Raw genomic sequence first — 23,207 nt, 5'->3', positions numbered from 1 at the left:
TAATGGGAGAAATCTATGAGACAGCCCCCCATTACTAATACTATAAGTGAAAAGAAATAAACACTGACCACAGGTAAACTGAGCTTACCTCAGATTAACTAAGTTCACTCAGACCTGCATATCCTGGCAGAAAACAGTTGGGGTTTTTTTGCCAAGAGATGCAGATATGGTGCTGAAAGTTTTCTGCCAGGAGATGCAAATTTGGTGCAGACGTTTCAGCACCAAATGTACATCTCCTGGCAGAAAACCACACCGAAACTGCATAAAAACAGTTTGGCTTTTTTTGTCAAGAGATGGCAGAGTCGGGATTGTCATAGGACCTCGTGTGGATTACGTCAGAACTGGGTGTTTGGGGTTAATAAATTGGAGAAAAAAAAAAAAAAAAGGGTGTTTGATTATTACTGTATATTATTTCATATAAAGGATTATTCAGCGTTTGTGTTTATTTCTTTTCACTTATAGTATTAGTAATGATGGGGGGGGGGGGTTCTCAGACACCTCCAATTACTAATCTAGGGCTTAGTGGCAGCTGTGAGCTGTAGTTGCTCCTTATATTACCCATATTGCCACCACACCAGGGCAATCTGGAAAGTGCTGGGATTGTTGCATCTAATGGATTTGACAATACTGGGCGGCTGCAGTCTTCGATCTTTAGGATGGGGGCCCCAATAACCATGAGCCTCCCCAGCCTGAGAATACTAGCCCCCAACTTTATCATGGCTGGGTATCAAGATTGTGTGTGGTCCCCCACCCCCCCAATTAATATTAACCATATTTAGATAAAAAAAAAAAAAAAAAAAGCTGTATAGAGACTCTTATTTTGAGTGTATCAAAACTCTATGAGTTTTGATACACAGCCAAGATAAACACATGACTGGAGGCGGTAAGTAGCCATATGTTTTATCTGCGCTGGGTATTAGAATAACAGGAGGACCCTATGTCCATTTTTACACTATAGGTGCGCAGACAGTATGTGATTCCAAGCAATCACAGATGCTGTCACACAGGGAGGGGGCGCGATCCGACAAACCAATCAGATGCAGGGCTGCCGGGGGAAGCAGTGAATATGTATGAGGGTTAATGAGTGGCCCTAGAAGTACTGGTACAGCCAACAGGAGACTCAGTAAGTATAAGGCCTAAGCCACACGACAAAAATAGGAGCGAGTGGAATGCGATGTTTTATCGCATTCCACTCAGACCAATATAAGCCTATGTCCCAGCACACATAAAAGATTGTTTTCTTGGTCCGATTAGGGCTGAGAAAATAATCGCAGCATGCTGCAATTGTAATGCAATCCTTGTTTCTCTTGCACCCATTCAAGTCTAAAGGGCAAGAGAAAAAAAAAAATAAATAAATAATCGCAGTACACCGGTGCAGGGCAAGAATGGCAATAGCCGGCTACGGAGGAGAGAGGGAGATAAATCCCTCCCTCTCCTCAGAGTCGGCCCACCCCCGGCAGCTGAGGTCCGATCACATGATCGGACCTCAGTCGCAGCGACACTCTGCTCTTGCTAAGCAGCCAGCGTGAGCCAAGTGTCAAGCGAGGATCGCATTAGTCCCCGTGTGGCCCCTGCCTAATAGTCGCGCTCTAATCCCACTAGCCCTTTCTACCACTATTTTAAAGCACAATGTTCGGGTCCCGATAGACTTATATGGAGATCGGCGTTTGGACAGATGTTCAGGTTCAAGTCTGGTCCCAAACCAGGTTTTAAATCCTGTTGGACCCGCCAAACCTGAATATCTGCGGGTTTGCCCATCTCTATCTGGGTGTAATCACCCCATTATGTGTGTAAGATATAGGTAATTGGCTGTGACTGGCGATGTTTGAACAGCAGCTTTCTATTGATCACCAACCCCTTTAGCAAAGATCATGAAACGCAGGATGTTGCTTCACTTTACAACACTGATGTTTCACAACAGGCTACACACGGCACACAAAAATGCTCAGCACAACCACCACTAAACTGACGGATGCTCGGCCGTAATGATTAAGCTCATACTTGCGTGAATAAGCCATAGTAGACACATTTACATAACCGGAAAAGTTGGTAGTAGCCTAGCCCTGGGGCTACACTCAGACAGTAGGATTATAGGCTGCACCTACAATATATAGGTGTGATTATACTGGTTTGTACCATGGCAATTAGAGAAGACTGCAAAGAACGTCAAGACATCAACGAAGGTCGGCACGCAGAGCTGTACGCACCACACTACCAGGGGACACCCCAATCATGTGACTGCAAAATCTACACAAGGAGAGCTTTTTCTTAGTTTGCCTGAACAGAGAAATTGAATTTTTAATCTTTTAAGAGGCCCATATCGCACAATTATACATTAGAGCTGCTAAAATCTCAAGAGGTGACAATGTTCAACAATGTCAAAAAGTCTCAATATAGGCGAGAAGTGCAACATGACCACTTGATACCATTTAGGATATGTGCGCACGTTGCGTTCTGTGCAGTGCGGAAAAGAACGCACCCTCTGGCAGACTGAACAACTGTAAACACTGCATTTGTCAAAAAACAAATGCATCCAAAACGCATGAATTTTGGATGCATTTTTGACAGTGCAGTCCCACGGCCATTCAGCTCTGCTACATGCCCGCTGACAGCGCACACAGACAGAGTCGCGCGATGAGAATGAACTTCACCCGACTTCATTGTCATCTCGCGGCTCTGTGTGTGTCACGTCCTGATTAGCGGTCACCCGTGAAGGACTCACCAGTGACCGCTAATCCCCTGAGTGACATAAGTGAGCAGCGCGATCAGCGGTGCCGTCACTCAGGTTACCCGCGGCCAGCTGAGTCCTCCACCCGAGGCCGCAACTCACCTGTGATGTCATGCCATGATTAACCTAGGACTTAGTGGCAGGAATGAGCTATTAACTCCTTATTACCCCGATTTCCACTGCACCAGGGCAATTCGGGATGAGCCGGGTAGAGTCCCGGAACAGTCACATCTAATGGATGCGGGCGGCTGCTGGCTGATATTGTTAGGCTGGGGGCTCCCCATAACGTGGAGCTCCCCATCCTGAGAATACCAGCCTTCAGACATGTGGCTTTACCCTGGCTGGTATAAAAATTGGTGGGAGGACCGTAGGTCGTTTTTTGTAAATTATTTATTTATTTTACTGCATGATGTAGACCCAACCACCAGCGGCTGTGATTGGTTGCAGTGAGACAGCTGTCACTTAGCGTGGGGTCATGTCTGACTGCAACCAATCATGGGTGCCGGTGGGCGGGGAAAGCAGTGAATACGAGATTGATTAATGAGCGGCCGGCATTTTCAAAAGAGGAAAAGCTGCCGGAGCAGTGTGACAGCCGTGCAGCGCTGCGTCGGTGATCAGCGAGTATGAGAGAGGGGGAGAGACCGACCGACGGACAGAGAAAGATCGACAGACAGAGAGAGAGACACTGAAAGACCTACGTTTTGTTTGTTAAAAAAGCATGCGAAACGCAACAAAAATGCAGTCCACGTGCATTTTGATTGCGTTCTGACCACATCATTGATTTCAATGGGTGGGAAACGCAGCTACAACGCACAAAAGAAGTGACATGCTGCTTTTTTTCCCTGCAGCAATTTTTGGCATCCAAAACGCTGCGTTTAAAAACACAGCGTGCGCATTGACTTTTCGGACTTCTCATAGACTTTGCTGGGGGAGCAAAATGCATGCAATTTGGCACTGAATCGGAGTTCACAAAGCAGCGTTAACGCAGGAAAAAAAATGCAACGTGCGCACACAGTCAACAGTATATCAGATGTCAGGTTACACTCTGCAGCAAATACACAAATATACTCTGTCACATGTGAACATGGCCTAAGGCAGAGCTCACCACAGTGCAGACAAGACTTAGCCCTCTGCCTGCTTTGACCAAGTATCTTCACGGATACTCCTCCAACTAGGCCTCGTACACTGCAGTATTTTTGATCAGTATTTGCCAAACCCAGGAGGAGGGTCTCCAAAACACAGAACAGGGGGTCAGTGTCATTTATAGTTATCTGTAAATTCCACTCCTGGCTTTGGAATCCAAACACTGCTGAAAAATACTGACATGTGACTGAGGCCTAACGTGCATCCGCCTAAGGGATGATAGAGGCAGTTTTGAAAAGATCCACACAGGTCTTTCTATGGCTGCACCAATAGCTCATTTGCTCTGACAGAATACAAAAAGGCTGCAGCCGATCAGCGGCAGCCGATTGGCTGCAGTGGTCACGAGAAGGATCCAGCTGTTGAATTTCAGCACAAGATCTTTTCGATCACAGATGAGATCACTTCCGCCATGATGTCTGACACCACTTTTCTCAGTCTATATAGAACACGTGCCGGCTTGGCTGAGAACATCGCCTGTGGGGGTTCAGAGGAACTGTCAGCCAACGCAGAGGCGTGTCCAATGGCCATCTGAGGTGTATCACCTGCTTAAAGGGGATGTCCAGGACTCACTCAAGACCTATCAGAGGGGTCAGACACCTGGGGTCCGGGCATCTGACCTCACTGGGCTCATATCCTACAGATAAGTCTTCGATGTGTGAGAACCAGGCAACCCCCCTAAGCTCTCACCAAGATATGTCACGTACCCCGAATTGCTTATGACGAGCTGAATGGGGAGGAATGAAGCCCTGAATGGGTTGTGAAGGCATTTCTCCCCCAATCTGATTTTGGGTGCGGAGTGATAGCTGTAGGCCGGGTGGACACGCTGACGATACCATCGACCCTATATATTATAAACAGATCAGGGTGTGGTGAAGTCGCTGAATGTCACACCGTTTCCTCAGTCACACACCAGCCCAGTTGTATATCTCCAGTCAGTTAATCTATATATACACACACACACACACACACACACACACACACTACTGCGGCTCCTCACCCCATATTATACATACAGGGGATATTTGGGTCCGTCCCTCATCACTGCACCCTCATATCCATCCAGTGAGTGCAGATGTAGCAGAGCTGAGCTGGTCTATGTGGTGCAGGAAGGAGACAGGTCATATTCAGGTGTAACCTCTCACCAGATACCTCAGTCAGCGCTGCTACACACAGGGTGTAGTGTGAGCTCCCTGCACACACAGAACATGTTCTGCAACTTTCTCCCTCCCCGGGAATAACCTCCAGGGTGTGGTTACAAGTGGAAACACTGACGTCCGAGCCATCCCGGCCGCGCTGCCATTACACAACCCCTGCAGCCCAGTGATGCAGCAGAGCGGAGTGTGTCCCCTGACAGGACCGCACATAGGCACGAACAGCGCGTCCCGCAAGTAACAAAGTCAGCTCTGCTACATGTGCGCAGCGCGGCACGTACACGGCCGAGGAATAAACGCCACAAACTTCCCAGGAATTCGCCCCCCGCAGCGCTGAGCTAGGAGCCCCCCACGGGCACACAGCCCGGAGCCGCCTCACCTTGTCAGCCCGGAGCCGCACCGCTGAGATCTGGAGGAGGAGGAGGCTGACAGGAGCACAGCTGCCAACACGGAGACGTCAACACCAATTCCCTGGGGTGGGAGGTAAATATGCTAAACGTGCCCCTACCCGGAAAGCGAGATGGTTCTGCCCATCACGTGACGTTTCCCTCCACAGAAACGTGTGCAGGGCGGGACCGGGAAGGGTTTGGCCTGGCTGAATGGCTGGCTACCATGGCAACTGCAGGGGGCGGAGCCGCTGATGGGGGACGAGCTGGAAAGAAATTGTAGGATCACACTGGGGAAGGAATGGAATTTGGAAATGCATCAGTAGTATTACAACGTACATACACGTCTACAGAGGTGGCGCAGAATGTCACCACGTACATACCTGTCTACATAGGGGGCGCAGATTGTGTCCCCACATATATGCACATCTACAGAGGTGGCGCAGAATGTCACAATGTACATGCACAACTACAGAGGTGGTGCAGAATGTCACAACATATATGTGTGGCCCCCCTGAGGCTCTGGTAGCCACAGGGTACTGCACCCCAATTAGGGTGCGTTATCTATCTCAGGTAAGGAGGGGGTTAATCACCGGTGTTCCACATTCACACACTACACAGCTTAGGAGCCTTCACACAGGGTGGGATGGCTCAGGGTAGGCCGGGGGGTGGCCATACGAACATGGACTTCTCGGTCACTGAAGCCAGCCACCTGGGCGGGGGCGGGTTCCACTTAAGGGTGCTTTACACGCTGCGACCTCGCTAGCGATCTCGTTAGCGATGTGACACGCCAGGACGCACATACGATTTGCCGAGATCGCACATGTGACCGGCGCTACAAAAATGACCTATGTGCTATCTCGGCAAATCTTATCTGCGATCTGGCGTGTCACATCGCTAACGAGATCGCTAGCGGGGTCGCAGTGTGTAAAGCTCCATTTAGGATAGAAATAGGCACCACACACGTACATCGAAAACAGAACAGACCCGTCAGGACCATAGTTCTGGCAAGACATCTCTGGAAAACTTGGACTTTACTGGGCCCAGGGGTTGGAGCGTGATCTCAGCCAGGGTACCTAACTACGGAGGGGGACACCCTAGAAATAGGACTCTCACTTCTTCTCTCTCAAAACACCAGTGACCCCTTTACCGGATCTGAGATTGACCAGATCCCATCATGGCAGTGACCAGTGTGACTGGGTTGGTAGCTGAAGTTGTGAGTAAACTACACCCTGAACCCGCGGAGACTGTGTTGGCGCGTCCTTACGGCCATTACTACCCTCATTATCCACCCGAGGCCCGCTCCGCCTGTGGGAAGCGACATCATCCCGGCTGCCTTAACACCTGCCCCGGAGAGGAACCCGGCAGCGGCAGCTACTACTGGCCGCGTAGCACAGGTGGCGTCACGACAAACTTTTCCCAATACCCCGCTTTCCCTCACCACTTAACTGTACGCCTTGGGGCAACGGAACCGGGCAAGGCCACCCCGTGACAACACCTGACCCGACCCGAAACGGACCAACGACGAATAGGTTGACCGCCTTCCCCATGGGGCGCTACATGTGCCCATATACAGAGGTGGCGCAGAATGTCACAACGTACATACATATCTATAGAGGTGGCACAGATTGTCACTACGTACATGCCCGTATACAGAGGTGACGCAGAATGTCACAACTTACATGTGTGGCACCCCTGAGGCTTCAGTCACCACAGAGGTACTGCATCTCAGCCAGAGGTGTGGCGCTCCATCCTGGGTAAGGAAGAGGTCATCCACCGGTATGCACACGAAACACACAAGACTCTCAATTAGCAGCTCTCCACCGGGTCAGGGTTAGGGCTTGGTTCCATTAATGCTATGTACAGTGCTGGACAAAAGTATTGGCACCCCTGCAATTCTGTCAGATAATACTCAGTTTCTTCCTGAAAATGATTGCAATCACAAATTCTTTGGTATTATTATCTTCATTTATTTTGCTTGGAATGAAAAAACACAAAAGAGAATGAAACAAAAATCAAATCATTGATCATTTCACATAAAACTCCAAAAATGTGAAAGACAAAAGTATTGGCACCCTTAGCCTAATACTTGGTTGCACAACCTTTAGCCAAAATAACTGTGAACAACCGCTTCCGGTAACCATCAATGAGTTTCTTACAATGCTCTGCTGGAATTTTAGACCATTCTTCTTTGGCAAACAGCTCCAGGTCCCTGAGATTTGAAGGGTGCCTTCTCCAAACTGCCATTTTGAGATCTCTCCACAGGTGTTCTATGGGATTCAGGTCTGGACTCATTGCTGGCCACTTTAGTAGTCTCCAGTGCTTTCTATCAAACCATTTTCTAGTGCTTTTTGAAGTGTGTTTTGGGCCATTGTCCTGCTGGAAGACCCATGACCTCTGAGGAAGACCCAGCTTTCTCACACTGGACCCTACATTATGCTGCAAAATTTGTTGGTAGTCTTCAGACTTCATAATGCCATGCACACGGTCAAGCAGTCCAGTGCCAGAGGCAGCAAAGCAACCCCAAAACATCAGGGAACCTCTGCCATGTTTGACTGTATGGACGGTGTTCTTTTCTTTGAATGCCTCTTTTTTTCCCTGTAAACTCCACGTTGATGTCTTTTCCCAAAAAGCTCTACTTTTGTCTCATCTGACCAGAGAACATTCTTTCAAAACATTTTATGCTTTCTCAGGTAAGTTTTGGCAAACTCCAGCCTGGATTTTTTATGTCTCGGGGTAAGAAGTGGGGTCTTCCTGGGTATCCTACCATACAGTCCCTTTTCATTCAGACGCCGACGGATAGTACGGGTTAACACTGTTGTACCCTCGGACTGCAGGGCAGCTTGAACTTGTTTGGATGTTAGTCGAGGTTCTTTATCCACCATCCGCACAATCTTGCGTTGAAATCTCTCGTCAATTTTTCTTTTCCTTCCACATCTAGGGAGGTTAGCCACAGTGCCATGGGCTTTAAACCTGACACTGTGTACCATAGACACAGGAACTTTCAGTTCTTTGGAGATGGACTTGTAGCCTTGAGATTGCTCATGCTTCCTCACAATTTGGAGTCTCAAGTCCTCAGACAGTTCTTTGGTCTTCTTTCTTTTCTCCATGCTCAATGTGGTACGCACAAGGACACAGGACAGAGGTTGAGTCAACTTTAATCCATGTCAACTGGCTGCAAGTGTGATTTAGTTATTGCCAACACCTGTTCGGTGCCACAGGTAAGTTACAGGTGCTGTTAATTACACAAATTAGAGAAGCATCACATGATTTTTCAAACAGTGCCAATACTTTTGTCCACCCCCTTTTTTATGTTTGGTGTGGAATTATATCCAATTTGGCTTTATGACAATTTTTGTTTTCATTGAAGACAAATTAAATGAAGATAATAATACCAAAGAATTTGTGATTGCAATCATTTTCAAGAAGAAACTGAGTATTATCTGACAGAATTGCAGGGGTGCCAATACTTTTGGCCAGCACTGTATAGCCACCACTGGTGATGGTACCTCCCTCCCCCTAATTCGACAGGGCCTGGGGGTGGAGTCTAGTTAGTGAGGGGACACTGTAGCGTCAGAGAGTCGAGAAGGAGCAGTGGAGGGGTCGGGAGCTGGTGCAGCTCGACCCAGGCACAAGACAGAAGGAGTCCTAGAGACTACGGGAAGTGCACCATACTCCTGTGGCTTTATTCCACATACAAGATATTGGAGTGGAAGGACCTGGCCACAGAACGGGGACTGGTCCCTAGGCTAGAGGAGAAGAACAAACGTGCTCCGCTAGTAAAACCAGAGGCCATGGATACACCTAGTACTGAAGCCAAACTCGCACACGAATCCGCTGGAAGGTGACCACATAGGGCCACAGGACAGAGCTTCAAGCCACCCGACAGGGTCCACGGACACCAGCTCAGGGCATTGTGTGCATAGGCGCTGTAAAGGCGGGAGAGAAATCAGTGCAGGAAGATGACCAGGGAAGGAACATAAGAAAGGTGCACCGAACTTCCCAGGATCGACTGGAGCCCATTACTGTGAAACCTAGCCCTCCAAAGGTGGTCACTGGCGTTGTGTTACTTTGGAACCTGCTTCATGAGTAAAAACCTTGAGACTGCATCCCTGTGTTGCTCCGTTATTTGCCTGTGCCTCCGGCTCTGCACCCCTGCCATCACCTACTACTACCCTCCTCCGCCCTGGGGCCCAGCTCTACCTGTGGAGAGCTATACCAACCAAGCTGCGTCACCATCTGCCCCAGAGATCCTATCCCGCAGCATCGGCTATAAGTGGCCGAGTACCACAGGTGGCGTCGCAAACTACTACTAGTATTCCCCCCCCTTTTTTTACTGACACCGCCAGGGTCACGGAACCGGGCCTTGCCGCCACCGCAGCGTCCCAGAAACAAAACCGCGGCCCGGTAATGAGGGCCCCCCAGCGCGGTCGTGTCACATGCACGTCTACAGACGTGGCGCAGATTGTCACAACGTACATACACATCTACAGAGGTGGCGTAGATTGTGTGATAACGTACATACATGACTACAGAGGTGGCGCAGATTGTGTAATAACACATGTGCCCGTCTACAGAGGTGGCGCAGATTGTGTGATAACGTATGTGCCCGTCTACAGAGGTGGCGCAGATTGTGTAATAACACATGTGCCCGTCTACAGAGGTGGCGCAGATTGTGTGATAACGTATGTGCCCGTCTACAGAGGTGGCGCAGATTGTGTGATAACGTATGTGCCCGTCTACAGAGGTGGCGCAGATTGTGTGATAACGTATATGTACGACTACAGAGATGGCGCAGATTAGAGCAAGAAGCTTAAAACTGAGGAATTAATTTTAACAAAAGCACAGTTCTATTCCTCTCTTTTTCATTTTAATTGTTAAATCTTGAAAAAGAAGAGCCCTCCAGCCTCCAGGGAGAGTCGGCTGATTTTCGGATCACTGCCCAAATGTTCTGTAAAGCAGAAGAGCAGGCTGGCCTCTTGTTTCTGTCATTACATGCAGCTCTTCCATACACACAGTCAGGTTGTGATTGAAAAGAGCAGATCAGTGAACAAAATGTGGACTTTGTGCACTTGACACAAGGACAGCTGTCCCCTAAGTTGACAAGTTTGATTTTAAGCTTTTCACCTCATCAGATAACGATTATTTGTTTTTTATGTGATTCCAATTACAGGAGCCAACGGTCTCAAAATGTCTGAAAGCTTCACAAACAAACTGGGAATGTCACATTAGAGCCGGGGACTCTCCCAGGTGCCCCTCATACACAGTTTCTTCCCAGTCAGCTGGGAGTGGCATTATTAGACTTGCAGTGTCCAGGAACCGCAGCAACTCAGCCACAAAATGGAGACCATGGAACGGTACAGTGCGAGGTCACCGAGTCCTGAGGTGTACAGTGCATAATAGTCACCAGTGCTCGCTGAATCCATAACTGTAGAGTAGGGGGGTGTCCACTTGGACAACCCCATTTCGAATTATATATCTCTCAGTCTAAAATGTACTTGATGTAAATATTGTATACTCAATGGCGCAGACTACGTGGCCTTTATGGGGCCTGGGAGTCAGGGGGGCCCATTGCCAGGGCAGACTCCCTGTTGAAAGCAATGATGGAACAGAAGCTATGAAATCTCTCCTCCATCATTCTCCCTATGAGTCTGAGCTCTGATGTCAGAGCTCAGCGGGCGCGTTCACATCACTAGATCAAACCCACTATGCAGAGCTTCCACCAGACCAGAGCAGCGTGATAACTGGGAGAGGGGAGTATATATATTTTTTAAATCAATGAGTACATTGTGGGGCGTATTTAACTGTTTGGAGGACTATCTGGGGGCCAGTATTCTGTTTGGAAGGCTATATGGGGGGCCATTATACCGTTTGTATGGCTATATGGGGTCTTTTATACTGTTACTGTATGGGGGCCATTATACATTATGAAGGGTTGTGTGGGGGCCATCATACTGTGTGGAAGGTTGTGTGGGGGCCATCATACTGTGTGGAGGGGCGTGTGGGGGCCACCATACATAGTGTGGTGGGGGGCGTGTGGGTGCCATCATACTGTGTGGAGGCCATCATACTGTGTGGAGGGTTGTGTGGGGGCCATCATACTGAGTGAAGAGATGTGTGGGGGCCATCATACTGTGTGGAGGGATGTGTGGGGGCCATCATACTGTATGGAGGGATGTGTGGGGGCCATCATACCGTGTGGAGGGTTAACACAGTGGTTTGCACTGCAGTCTTGTAGTGCTGGGGTCCTGGGTTCGAATCCCACCAAGGACAACATCTGCAAGGAGTTTGTATGTTCTCCCCATGTTTGCGTGGGTTTCCTCCGGGTACTCCGGTTTCCTCCCACACTCCAAAGACATACTGATAAGGAATGTAGATTGTGAGCCCCAATAGGGACAGTGTTCCTGATCTATGTAAAGCGCTGCGGAATATGTTAGCGCTATATAAAAATAAAGATTTATTTTAAAGATTTATTTTATCATACTGTTTGGAGGGTTTTTTGGGGGCCATCATACCATGTGGAAAGTTGTGAGGCTCATTGTACTGTATAGAGGGCTATTACACTTTATGTAGGGTCATTATACTGAACAGAGGGCTATGTGGAGGCCATCATATTGTGTGGGGGGCTTTATACTGTGTAGAAGGACTATGTTGTGGCCACGCTACTGTATGGGGGAAACTGTCAGGCTATCATACTGTATGGGGGCTATCATACTTTGTTGGAGTTATTGTGGGATAATCGTACAGTGTTGGGGTATTTGTTTGAGGTAACATTCCTTGTGGGAGAACAGTGGTACTGTAGAATCATCATACTGGGCGTGTGGAGGAATTCATTGTGGGGTATTGTGTTTGTGGTGCACTTTTCTTGGCAAAATATTTTATCGGGGCCATAAAAGAGGTTTCTTAATGTGTGGGACCACCAAGGAGCTTCATTAGGAGTAAACTTACTTTGTAAGGACGTTTGCAAGGTTATTGATTATGCTATTCTCTGACCCCGCGAATATTTTTATTTGTGGGTGGGGGGGACCCAATTAGGATGTCTGTAATGGGGACCTATGATTGCAAGTTGATCACGCCTGATCTTTCTTTCTCCTCTTCCTACTTATCCTGTGTCCTGCACATGGATTGCGTCATCCCACTGCTAGACACACCCCAGAAGAAGAAAATAGGGTGGTGCACTATCACAGCGGAGGATCGCAGTGCATTGAGTGACACATATAATATACAGTATATATATATATATATATATATATATATATATATATATTATATATATACAATACAGACCGAAAGTTTGGACACACCTTCTCATTCAAAGAGTTTTCTTTATTTTCAGGACTCTGAAAATTGTAGATTCACACTGAAGGCATCAAAACTATGAATTAAAACATGTGGAATGAAATACTTAAAGTGTGAAACAACTGAAAATATGTCTTATATACTAGGTTCTTCAAAGTAACCACCTTTTGCTTTGATTACTACTTTGCACACTATTGGCATTCTCTTGATGAGCTTCAAGAGGTAGTCACCGGAAATGGTTTTCCAACAGTCTTGAAGGAGTTCCCAGAGATGCTTAGCACTTGTTTGCCCTTTTGCCTTCACTCTGCGGTCCAGCTCACTCCAAACCATCTCAATTGAATTCAGGTCTGGTGACTGTGGAGGCCAGGTCATCTGGCGTAGCACCCCATCACTCTCCTTCTTAGTGAAATAGCCCTTACACAGCCTGGAGGTGTGTTTGGGGTCATTGTCCTGTTGAAAACTAAATGATGGTCCAACTAAACGCAAACTGGATGGAATAGCACGCCGCTGCAAGATGCTGTGGTAGGGATGCTGGTTCTGTATTCCTTCAATCTGGAATAAATCCCCAACAGTGTCACCAGCAAAGCACCCCCACACCATCACACCGCCTCCTCCATGCTTCACGGTGGGAACTAGCCATGTAGAGTCCATCCGTTCACCTTTTCTACAAAGACACGGTGGTTGGATCCAAAGATCTCAAATTTTGACTCATCAGACCAAAGCACAGATTTCCACTGGTCTAATGTCCATTCCTTGTGTTCTTTATCCCAAACAAGTCTCTTCTGCTTGTTGCCTGTCCTTAGCAGTGGTTTCCTAGCAGCTATTTTACCATGAAGGCCTGCTGCACAAAGTCTCCTCTTAACACTTGTTCTAGAGATGAGAAGGTGTGTCCAAACTTTTGGTCTGTACTGTGTGTATATATATATATATATTGTGAGGTAGCACGGTCGGCTGCGCAGCAGAAGACACGGGATCCAGGCATTAAGGTTCACAGCACACGGTTTTAATGTCCAAACAAAAGTCCACAACAATATACATGTGCCTCTCCAGCAGAGAACTCAGGGAGTTCTGTTCACTCCCTCACACCCGGCACACCTGCCCTTGTTCCTGTTTCCATTTAACCCTTCCTTCAGCCTGTAGGGAAAAAGCATTAACCCTAGAGTGGATTTACTTTCTATCATGGAGTGAGCACAACCGGGGCGAGACATACCGGCCGTCATAGATAACCCCGGTCACAGTCTCACACACCCCCCCTCAGTTCAAGCGTGCGGGGTTGAACTCCCGCCATCAAACACGGGCCGCGGGACAAGGCATCGGCGTTGCCCTGCAACCCACCGGCCCTATGTTCAACCGTAAACCGGAAGTTCTGCAGAGAAAGGAACCACCGGGTAACCCGGGCATTCCGTTCCTTGGCGGACCTCATCCAGACCAGTGGAGAGTGATCCGTCACCAAGCGAAACTGCCGTCCCAGCAGGTAATAGCGTAGGGACTCCAAGGCCCACTTGATCGCCAGGCACTCCTTCTCCACTACGCTATAATTCCGCTCGGGAGGGGTGAGCTTCCTACTTAAGAAGGTGACGGGGTGTTCCTCCCCCTGAACCACCTGAGACAACACTGCCCCCAGGCCGACCTCTGAGGCGTCAGTCTGTACTATGAACTCCTTCCGGAAATCAGGGTGTACGAGAACGGGCTGTCCGCACAGGACCCCCTTCAGGGCCTGGAAGGAGTCCTCGGCCTGCGGAGTCCAGCGCACCATGACGGACTTCTTGCCTTTAAGAAGGTCCGTCAAGGGGGCTGATAGTCCCGCAAAATCCTTTACAAACCTCCTGTAGTACCCCACGATACCCAGGAAGGCCCTAACCTGCTTCGTGGTCAGGGGTCTAGGCCACTTCTGGATCGCCTCAACCTTGTTAATTTGGGGCTTAATCACTCCTTGGCCTATCACGTAGCCCAAGTAGCGGGCTTCCGTGAGTCCCAACGCACATTTTGTGGGATTGGCTGTCAATCCGGCTGTTCGAAGCGCGTCCACCACCGCTTGTACCTGTTCCAAGTGGGTCTGCCAATCGGAGCTGTAAATAATGATGTCATCAAGGTACGCTGAGGCATACGCCTGGTGGGGTTCCAGCACTAAGTCCATCAACCTCTGGAACGTGGCCGGAGCGCCATGTAACCCAAAAGGCAAGACAACATAGTGGAAGAGACCCTCCGGCGTAACAAAAGCGGTTTTCTCCTTGGCGGACTCCGTCAGTGGCACCTGCCAGTACCCCTTGGTCAGGTCGAGCGTGGTAAAATACCGCGCCTGTCCCAGCCTATCAATCAGCTCATCCACCCTGGGCATGGGGTAGAGATCAAACTTGGATATTTCGTTCAATCTCCTAAAGTCATTGCAGAACCTTAAGGAGCCATCGGGTTTTGGTATTAGGACAATCGGACTAGCCCATTCACTCCGGGATTTTTCGATGACCCCCAGGCGTAACATTGTCTTTACTTCCTCCGATATGGCTTGTCGTCGAGCCTCCGGTACCCGGTATGACTTCAGGCGTACCTTCAGGTGGGGTTCGGTGACAATATCATGTCGTATCAGACTGGTCCTACCGGGCAGCTCGGAGAAGACATCGGGGTTCTGCTGAACCAACCGTCTGGCCTCTCGCCTCTGAGTCTTGGTGAGGGCTTCTCCAATCCTTACTTCTGGTTCGTCCTCTCCGGAGGTCGCTGGAGCCGGAGGTGAACGACCCGAAGAGGAGGGAGATGGGGAAAAAAACAGCCATCAGGCTTTCCCGTTCCTGCCAAGGTTTTAATAGGTTGACATGGTATATTTGTTCAGGTTTCCGCCTACCGGGCTGCAATACTTTATAGTTAACCACCCCGACTCTTTCCTTTATCTCGTAGGGGCCTTGCCACTGAGCCAGGAATTTACTCTCCGCCGTGGGGATTAATACCAACACCCGATCCCCGGGTTTAAAGGTCCGCACGGTGGCTTGTCTATTGTAGCGGCCGCTTTGCGCGGCCTGAGCCTCCTGTAAATGCTCCTTCACAATTGGCATGACCGCGCTTATGCGGTTCTGCATACCCAAAATGTGTTCAATCACACTTTTATGGGGGGTGGGCTCTTGCTCCCATGTTTCCTTTGCCAGGTCCAACAATCCCCGGGGATGTCGCCCGTATAACAATTCAAAAGGCGAAAACCCCGTGGATGCCTGTGGCACCTCACGGATGGCAAACATCAAATAGGGCAGCATCATATCCCAGTCTTTCCCGTCTTTTGAAATTACCCTTTTGAGCATGGTTTTCAGGGTTTTATTGAAACGCTCGACTAAACCGTCCGTTTGAGGATGATACACAGACGTACGCAACTGCTTGATCTGGAGTAGCCGGCATAGCTCTTTGGTCACTTTAGACATGAATGGGGTCCCCTGATCCGTAAGGATCTCCTTGGGCAACCCCACCCGGCAGAACACAGCAAACAACTCCCGAGCTATAAGCTTTGCTGCAGTATGTCTGAGAGGTATCGCCTCGGGATACCGGGTGGCATAGTCAACGATCACTAGGATGTGTTGGTGCCCTCGAGCGGACTTTACGAGGGGCCCCACCAGATCCATCCCTATCCATTCAAAAGGGACTTCTATAATGGGTAACGGTACCAACGGACTGCGAAAATGGGTCAGGGGTGCGGTAAGCTGACACTCCGGGCAGGTTTCGCAGAACCGTTTTACCTCCCCAAAGACTCCGGGCCAATAGAACCTTTGCAATATTCGCTCCTGCGTTTTCTTGACCCCTAGGTGGCCACTCATCAGGTGTTTATGAGCCAAGTCGAGGACCCGCCGACGATGCGGCTGGGGCACCACCAACTGCTCTACCCCCACGCCCCGTATTTCATCTACCCGGTAGAGTAAATCCTGCTTAAGAGCGAAATGGGGGTACCTTACCTGGTCACCGGGCAGCTGTGCCACCCCGTCAATTACTGTCACCCGACTCCGGGCATGTATTAATGTAGGGTCCTGGAGTTGGGCAGTCCCAAACGTATCCGGGGACGCCTCCAACTCCGGGATGGGTTCGACCGTCTCAGCCTCTCCTGCCAATACCTCTAGGGGCGACCTATCGGGTTCACATTCTGTCCCTATCATGGGGACCCCTACGGCAGGTGTCCCGGATTCAGGATTGTAGGGCTCAGGTCCCGGACTGACCAATATCTGAGGAGACTTAGGGGGTCCCTTCCATAAAGTCCAAAAATAGGGCAGATCCCTTCCTAGGATCACGTCATAGGGAAGAGTGTTAAGAAGTCCCACCTCATGTTGCACCTGACCGCAAGGTGCTGTGATGGTGACAATCCCTGTGGGATAGTCTCGGCGGTCCCCATGTATGCAAACCACCCCCACGGTACGTCCCGTGGCCTTTACTTTAGACCTCAAGGTGGATCGCACAAGGGTCACTAAGCTTCCGGAATCCAACAATCCTGTAACCGGACATCCATTCACCTGTATTTGGCACAAGTGGGGCTCCGTCTCTGGGGAGACCAGGTCAGCGGTACACACCACCTGAGCATACATTGAACCCCGCCGGGTAACCCCACAATCCATGGGCTCCGTGGTGAGTGGACACTGGGCTTCCATATGTCCCACCCGCTGGCATCGCCAACATCTAATGGGGACGGAAACCCCCTTGACGGGTTGTCGTTTAGGGTACAGAACCTTCCGGACCTCAGGAATGGCGGCCGCGGCCTCAGACGGGACGGTAGGGGACTCCTGCACCGTTGTCAGCGGTGGGTCCTTGGCCCTAGGCTTGGAGGAGCCGGACCGACGAGCGGTACGCAAAGTCTCAGTGTCCCGTATCAAGTCCTGCGTAGCCACATGCCGCTCTACCAGGGACACTAATTGGTCGAGGGTACTCGGGTCACCCTGTCCTACCCACCGTTGAACGGTGACGGGTAAAGTGCGCACAAAACGATCCACTACTACCCTTTCCACCATTTGCGCCGGGCTCAGAGTGTCAGGCTGCAACCACTTTTTTACAAGATGCAACAAGTCATAGGCCTGGGAGCGTACGGGTTTGGCTTCCTCATAGAACCACTGATTTACCCGCTGAGCCCGTACATAGGTATTCACCCCCAACCGAGCCAGTATTTCGGCTTTCAGGGTCACATAGTCAATGGCGTCCTCGGTACAGAGGTCCAGGTACGCTTTTTGGGGTTCCCCCGTCAGATAGAATGACAATACCTCAGCCCACTGGGGGGTCGGCAGCTTTTCCCGCTCGGCCACCCGCTCAAACACCGCCAGGAACGCTTCCACATCATCCCCCGGGGTCATCTTTTGCAACGCTTGTCTCACCGCTTTCCGGACGCTGCCGTCGTCACCCGGTCCCGGGGTTGTTGCTGCCGGTCCGGCCCGGATCGACTTGGCCAGGAGAACCATCTGTTCTTGATGTCTTTGTTCCTGCAATTGCAAGGCTTGCTGCTGACGTGCATTGGACTGAACCAGCTGTTCTTGGTACCTTGTGTCCTGCCCTTGCAAGGATTGCTGCTGACGTTCCAACGCCCGGAGCAGGTGTGCATTGGTCTGTTGCTGCTGTGCATTAGCCTGAGCCAGCTGCTTTAGTATGTCCTCCATGGCGTCACCGGGTTTGGGCTGTAGTATAGCCGCTCGAATCCAGGACATGTGCTACTGGGTCACCAGGGATGGATGCTACACCTCACCGGCTGGCATGCCCGCATTCTCCACCATATGTGAGGTAGCACGGTCGGCTGCGCAGCAGAAGACACGGGATCCAGGCATTAAGGTTCACAGCACACGGTTTTAATGTCCAAACAAAAGTCCACAACAATATACATGTGCCTCTCCAGCAGAGAACTCAGGGAGTTCTGTTCACTCCCTCACACCCGGCACACCTGCCCTTGTTCCTGTTTCCATTTAACCCTTCCTTCAGCCTGTAGGGAAACAGCATTAACCCTAGAGTGGATTTACTTTCTATCATGGAGTGAGCACAACCGGGGCGAGACATACCGGCCGTCATAGATAACCCCGGTCACAGTCTCACAATATATATATATATATATATATATATATATAGTTTGCGACCGAGTGAATCTTATAAAACAATTGCACATAATAAATTGCAAATTATACTCACTATAATATACCTGTGCACTTGGCTACATTATGACATTTTTTCTGTGTTATGTGTTAATCTTCTGCTGTATTAGCCCCTCTGTATTGAGGCACCCTCTTAGGTATTGTGTTAAATTGTGATATTTTAGTAATATTTAATAATAAAATAATTTTAACAAATTGAATTGGTTACTGTTTGGGACATGTAGACATCTGTAGTCTCTCTGTCATATATAATATGCAAGTGAATACGAAAACATTTTCCATATGTTTAACTAATCCAGAATGGGGTTTTTGTACCAGGAGGAAAAAAATTCTGCACCCACTTGACCTCCCCATGGATATACTCATTTAGCCTGCTTCAATATGTAATATACTATGTATAAGGCCCCCTTCACACATCCGTGAAAAAACACGCACGTGTGTTACGTCCGTTTTTCGGGTCCGTTTTCCGTTTTTGTGTCCTTTTTTTGTGTCCGTGTGCCATTTGTGTGAATGCCGTATGCTAGCCAGGTGTGCGTGTTGATTGTCCGTTTATCCGTGAGAGAAATAACTGACATGTGTATGTGTTGTCCGTGTGAATTTATGCGTGTTTGTGATGCACAATGTTGTAGATACATACCCGCTGACAGCAGACAGAGTCGCGCGTAGAGAATGAATTGGGGTGAATTTCACCTGACTTCATTGTCATACCACGGCTCTGTCTGTGTCGCATCCTGATTAGCGGTCAACCGTGAAGGACTCACCGGTGACCGCTAATCACCAGAGTGACTGAATGGAGTACCCCTCTCGCATACTCACCGTTCCCCGATCTCCGTCGCGGCGCTGCATGGCTGTTCTCTAAACTCCGGCGGCTTTTCCTCTTTTGAAAAAGCCGGCCGCTCATTAATCAATCTCGTATTCCCTGCTTTCCCTGCCCACTGGCAAATATGATTGGTTGCAGTGAAACACGCCCACACGCTGAGTGACAGCTGTCTAACTGCAACCAATCGCGGCCGCCGGTGGGCGTGTCACTATGGAGCAGAGAAATAAATAAATAATTTTAAAAACCGGCGTGCGGTCCCCCCCCCTATTTTAATACCAGCCAGATAAAGCCATACGGCTGAAGGCTGGTATTCTCAGGATGGGGAGCCCCGCGTTATGGGGAACCCCCCAGCCTAACAATATCAGCCAGCAGACGCCCAGAATTGCCGCATACATTAGATGCGACAGTTCTGGGACTCTACCCGACTCTTCACGATTTGCCCTGGTGCGTTGGCAATCGGGGTAATAAGGAGTTAATGGCAGCCCATAGCTGCCACTAAATCCTAGATTAATCATGTCAGGCGTCTCCCCGAGATACCTTCCATGATTAATCTGTAGGTTACAGTTAAAAAACAGACATACCCGAAAAATCCTTTATTAGAAATAAAAAACACTAACAAATTCCCTCCTCACCAATTTATTAACCCCAACAAAGCCCTCCATGTCCGGCGTAATCCACGGACCTCCAGCGTCGCATCCAGCTCTGCTGCATGAAGGTGACAGGAGCAACAGTATACACCGCCGCTCTTGTCAGCTCCACGCAGCAAATGAGGTGAGTAGCGTGATCAGCTGCTGTCAGTCAGGTAACTCACGGCCACCGCTGATCGCGCTACTCACCTCATTTGCTGCGTGGAGCTGAGCTGTCACTGAGGTTACCCGCGGCCACCGCTGGATCCAGCGGTGGCCGTGAGTTACCTGACTGACAGCAGCTGATTGCGCCGGAGATCGGGGAACGGTAAGTATGAGAGAGGGGGGGAACTGACCGACAGACAGCGAGAGGGACAGATAAGACAGAGAGACCGACCGACAGACATAGAGAGAGACCGACCGACCGACGGACTGAGGGAGAGAACGAAACAGAAAAAGAAAAAAGACCGACATCACATGAAAAAAAGCACAAAACGTACAGGGAGCAAACAGAGATGCGTCCGTGTCACTCGGACGTGCGCACAGACCCATTGACTTTCATTGGGTCCGTGCTGCGTGTTGCGTGCTGAAAACGGACATGCTTCTGTGCAAAACGGAGACACAAATGTAGCACGCACACGGACACACGGACATTATGAAATAACGCACGTGTGTCCCCAAACATTGCATAACATTGGTGCACGTTTGGCCGTGTCTCCGGTATATACGGAAACGGACCAAACACGCACGTGTATCACGGACGTGTGAAGGGGGCCTAACACAAATTTTCATTTTTGCCCTTTTGTTTTTTTCCAGGAGCTATAAGTTTTTTTAATTTTCTATGGGCATACCCATGTGAGGGCTTGTTTTCATCATATGGTAAAATGACCTGGTGATATGAATACAACAATAACAAATTTGTGGAGATTTTTATAATTTCAATAGCTTATAAACATTCAGGACTTTAAAAAAAAAAAAAATAAGTCGCCATTTTGTGAGTTTTATGACTTTTTTTTTATTTTTACAGAAATTAATCTGTGTGAGGGCTTATTTTTTGGCGTGGCAAGCTGATGTTCTTCGTAAAACAATTTTTGGGTACATAAAACCTCTGATCGCTTTTTTTTGCATTCTTTAAGAGGTGCGGGGGCCAAAAAACAGCAATTCTGGCATTTCATTTTTCCTATATGATTAATTACTTTTACCTTTTGATAAATTCGACTTTTATGGATGTAGCCTTATCAATTTGTTGGGGTTTTTTTAAGCTTGGAAAATAGGTGATTTTGTTTTTCATTTTTTTTTTTTCGTGCTTTAACACTTTAATTCCATCCTCTCAAGGGTTGAACGTTCTTCCAAGCAGCTTGAAAAATGAGGTCTCATCTGCAATAACAACACATATTCATATACGATCAGGACGTCCTCCACAGTGCGCCTCATTCCAATCTCATAAAACGCTTCTCACACGTTCTAGAATTCTGAAGCCACACAAAAAGGGACTCCTCCCAAGGCTGGAATCACACTTGCAAGTAACTCGTGCAAGTCTTGCATCAGATCACCTGGCACGCCCACACACTCTCTGGACAGGAGCGTCTCAACTGCATAGAAATACATGCAGCTCACCCGCTCCTGTCAGCAGAGTGTGCAGCCATGCCAGGTGATCTGATGCGAGACTCACGTGAGTTACTTGCAAGTGTGACTCCGGCCTAACCAAACATGTAGTCGAGGACACAATTCATGGCCCTCTCCAGCTTCTGAGACTTGCTCTGTGGCATGTATTTGTTTCCAAACTGATTTACTCTTCTTGGCCACCTATTTGGAGAGCAATTGGGAGGAATGACCGCAGGCGACTGTACTCCAGTATCATCTCCCCAAGCTTAAAACATTTTGTTTTTTAAAACTTCTGTGAAAAAACATTAAAATGTAACTTTTATTATAATGGGTTATCCGATCTAAAATGACAAGTCTGCAATCATTCTATGTGACTGCGGACTTGTGAATCCTCACCCGTACACTGCGCTCTAAGAGGATTTGCCGGTGTCAGAGCTGGGATGGCGGTTACATAGCTGGAAGTATAGGTATATGTATACTCCCATCCAGAATCCGACCAGTTGGGAGAGGGCTCTCTCATTGAAAGTGTATAAAGTGAGACTGCACCCATCTAGTCGGATTCTGGTGGGGAGTTTACATATAGTTCATGCCATGTGACCGCCATTCCCGACTCCGACGCCAAAGAATCCTGATAGCAAAGGTAAGCTGAGCTCAACTGCTTATAGCCTGGTGCTCAGGAGAAAAAGGCAATCCAATATATAGAAAACCCTGGCACACAGTTTAAGAAAAAAATGGATCAGCATTTGTAACAATTCACATTGAACGGTCTGTCCTAGCGTTGGACAGAACCGTTCAATGTGAATTGTTCCACACTGGTTGTCACCTCTACAATTTTGAATAAATCACAAGCATACAACAAACCCATTGACTGATCCATTTTTTTCTTGAACTGTGTGCCAGGGTTTTCTATATAAAGAATCCTCATAGTGCTTGTGAGGATTCACAAGTCTGCTGATTGTGACTGCATATTTGTGGATTTAAACCAGACAACCCCTTTAAGGATGCCAACATCATTCAATTAATATACAACAAAATTATCAGAGTGCACAACATCTCAGAAAATTAACTCATTAGTCATAAAGCCTCTCCTTAAAGGAATATCAAACACAACAAGAAAGACTGGAGATTGAATGGCTATAATAAAAATGATTGTTTTATTAGTTATTATTTTAAATATAAGTAAATGTACATAGAAAAAACACACAATTAAAAAACTCCCGGACGAAGCGGTCTACTTTAACATCGCAAAACGCGCGTCGGAGGCTCTCAGGCAGTAAGAGACACATCGGTGGGGCTACTATCTTATGGGTGAGACCTTATTACTAACTTTGCCTTAATCGGCAATAGCGTCTTCACATGCTGC

General features: G+C 48.6%; 1 protein-coding gene across 1 annotated transcript in view; it reads right to left on the bottom strand.

The window, feature by feature from the left end:
• ANXA7 (annexin A7) overlaps positions 1–5,536 on the bottom strand; it is a 95,309-nt gene extending 89,773 nt beyond the window's left edge. The window contains exon 1 of the mRNA XM_075348818.1: positions 5,402–5,536. The gene's annotated coding sequence lies outside the window, so the exon portion shown is untranslated. The remainder of the gene's footprint in view (positions 1–5,401) is intronic.
• Positions 5,537–23,207: the final 17,671 nt, after the last annotated feature.

The sequence above is a fragment of the Anomaloglossus baeobatrachus genome, chromosome 5 (genome assembly GCF_048569485.1).
Source record: "Anomaloglossus baeobatrachus isolate aAnoBae1 chromosome 5, aAnoBae1.hap1, whole genome shotgun sequence".
NCBI lineage: Eukaryota > Metazoa > Chordata > Amphibia > Anura > Aromobatidae > Anomaloglossus > Anomaloglossus baeobatrachus.
Note: the sequence above shows the minus strand (reverse complement) of the source record. Positions and strands in the feature narration are given on the sequence as shown.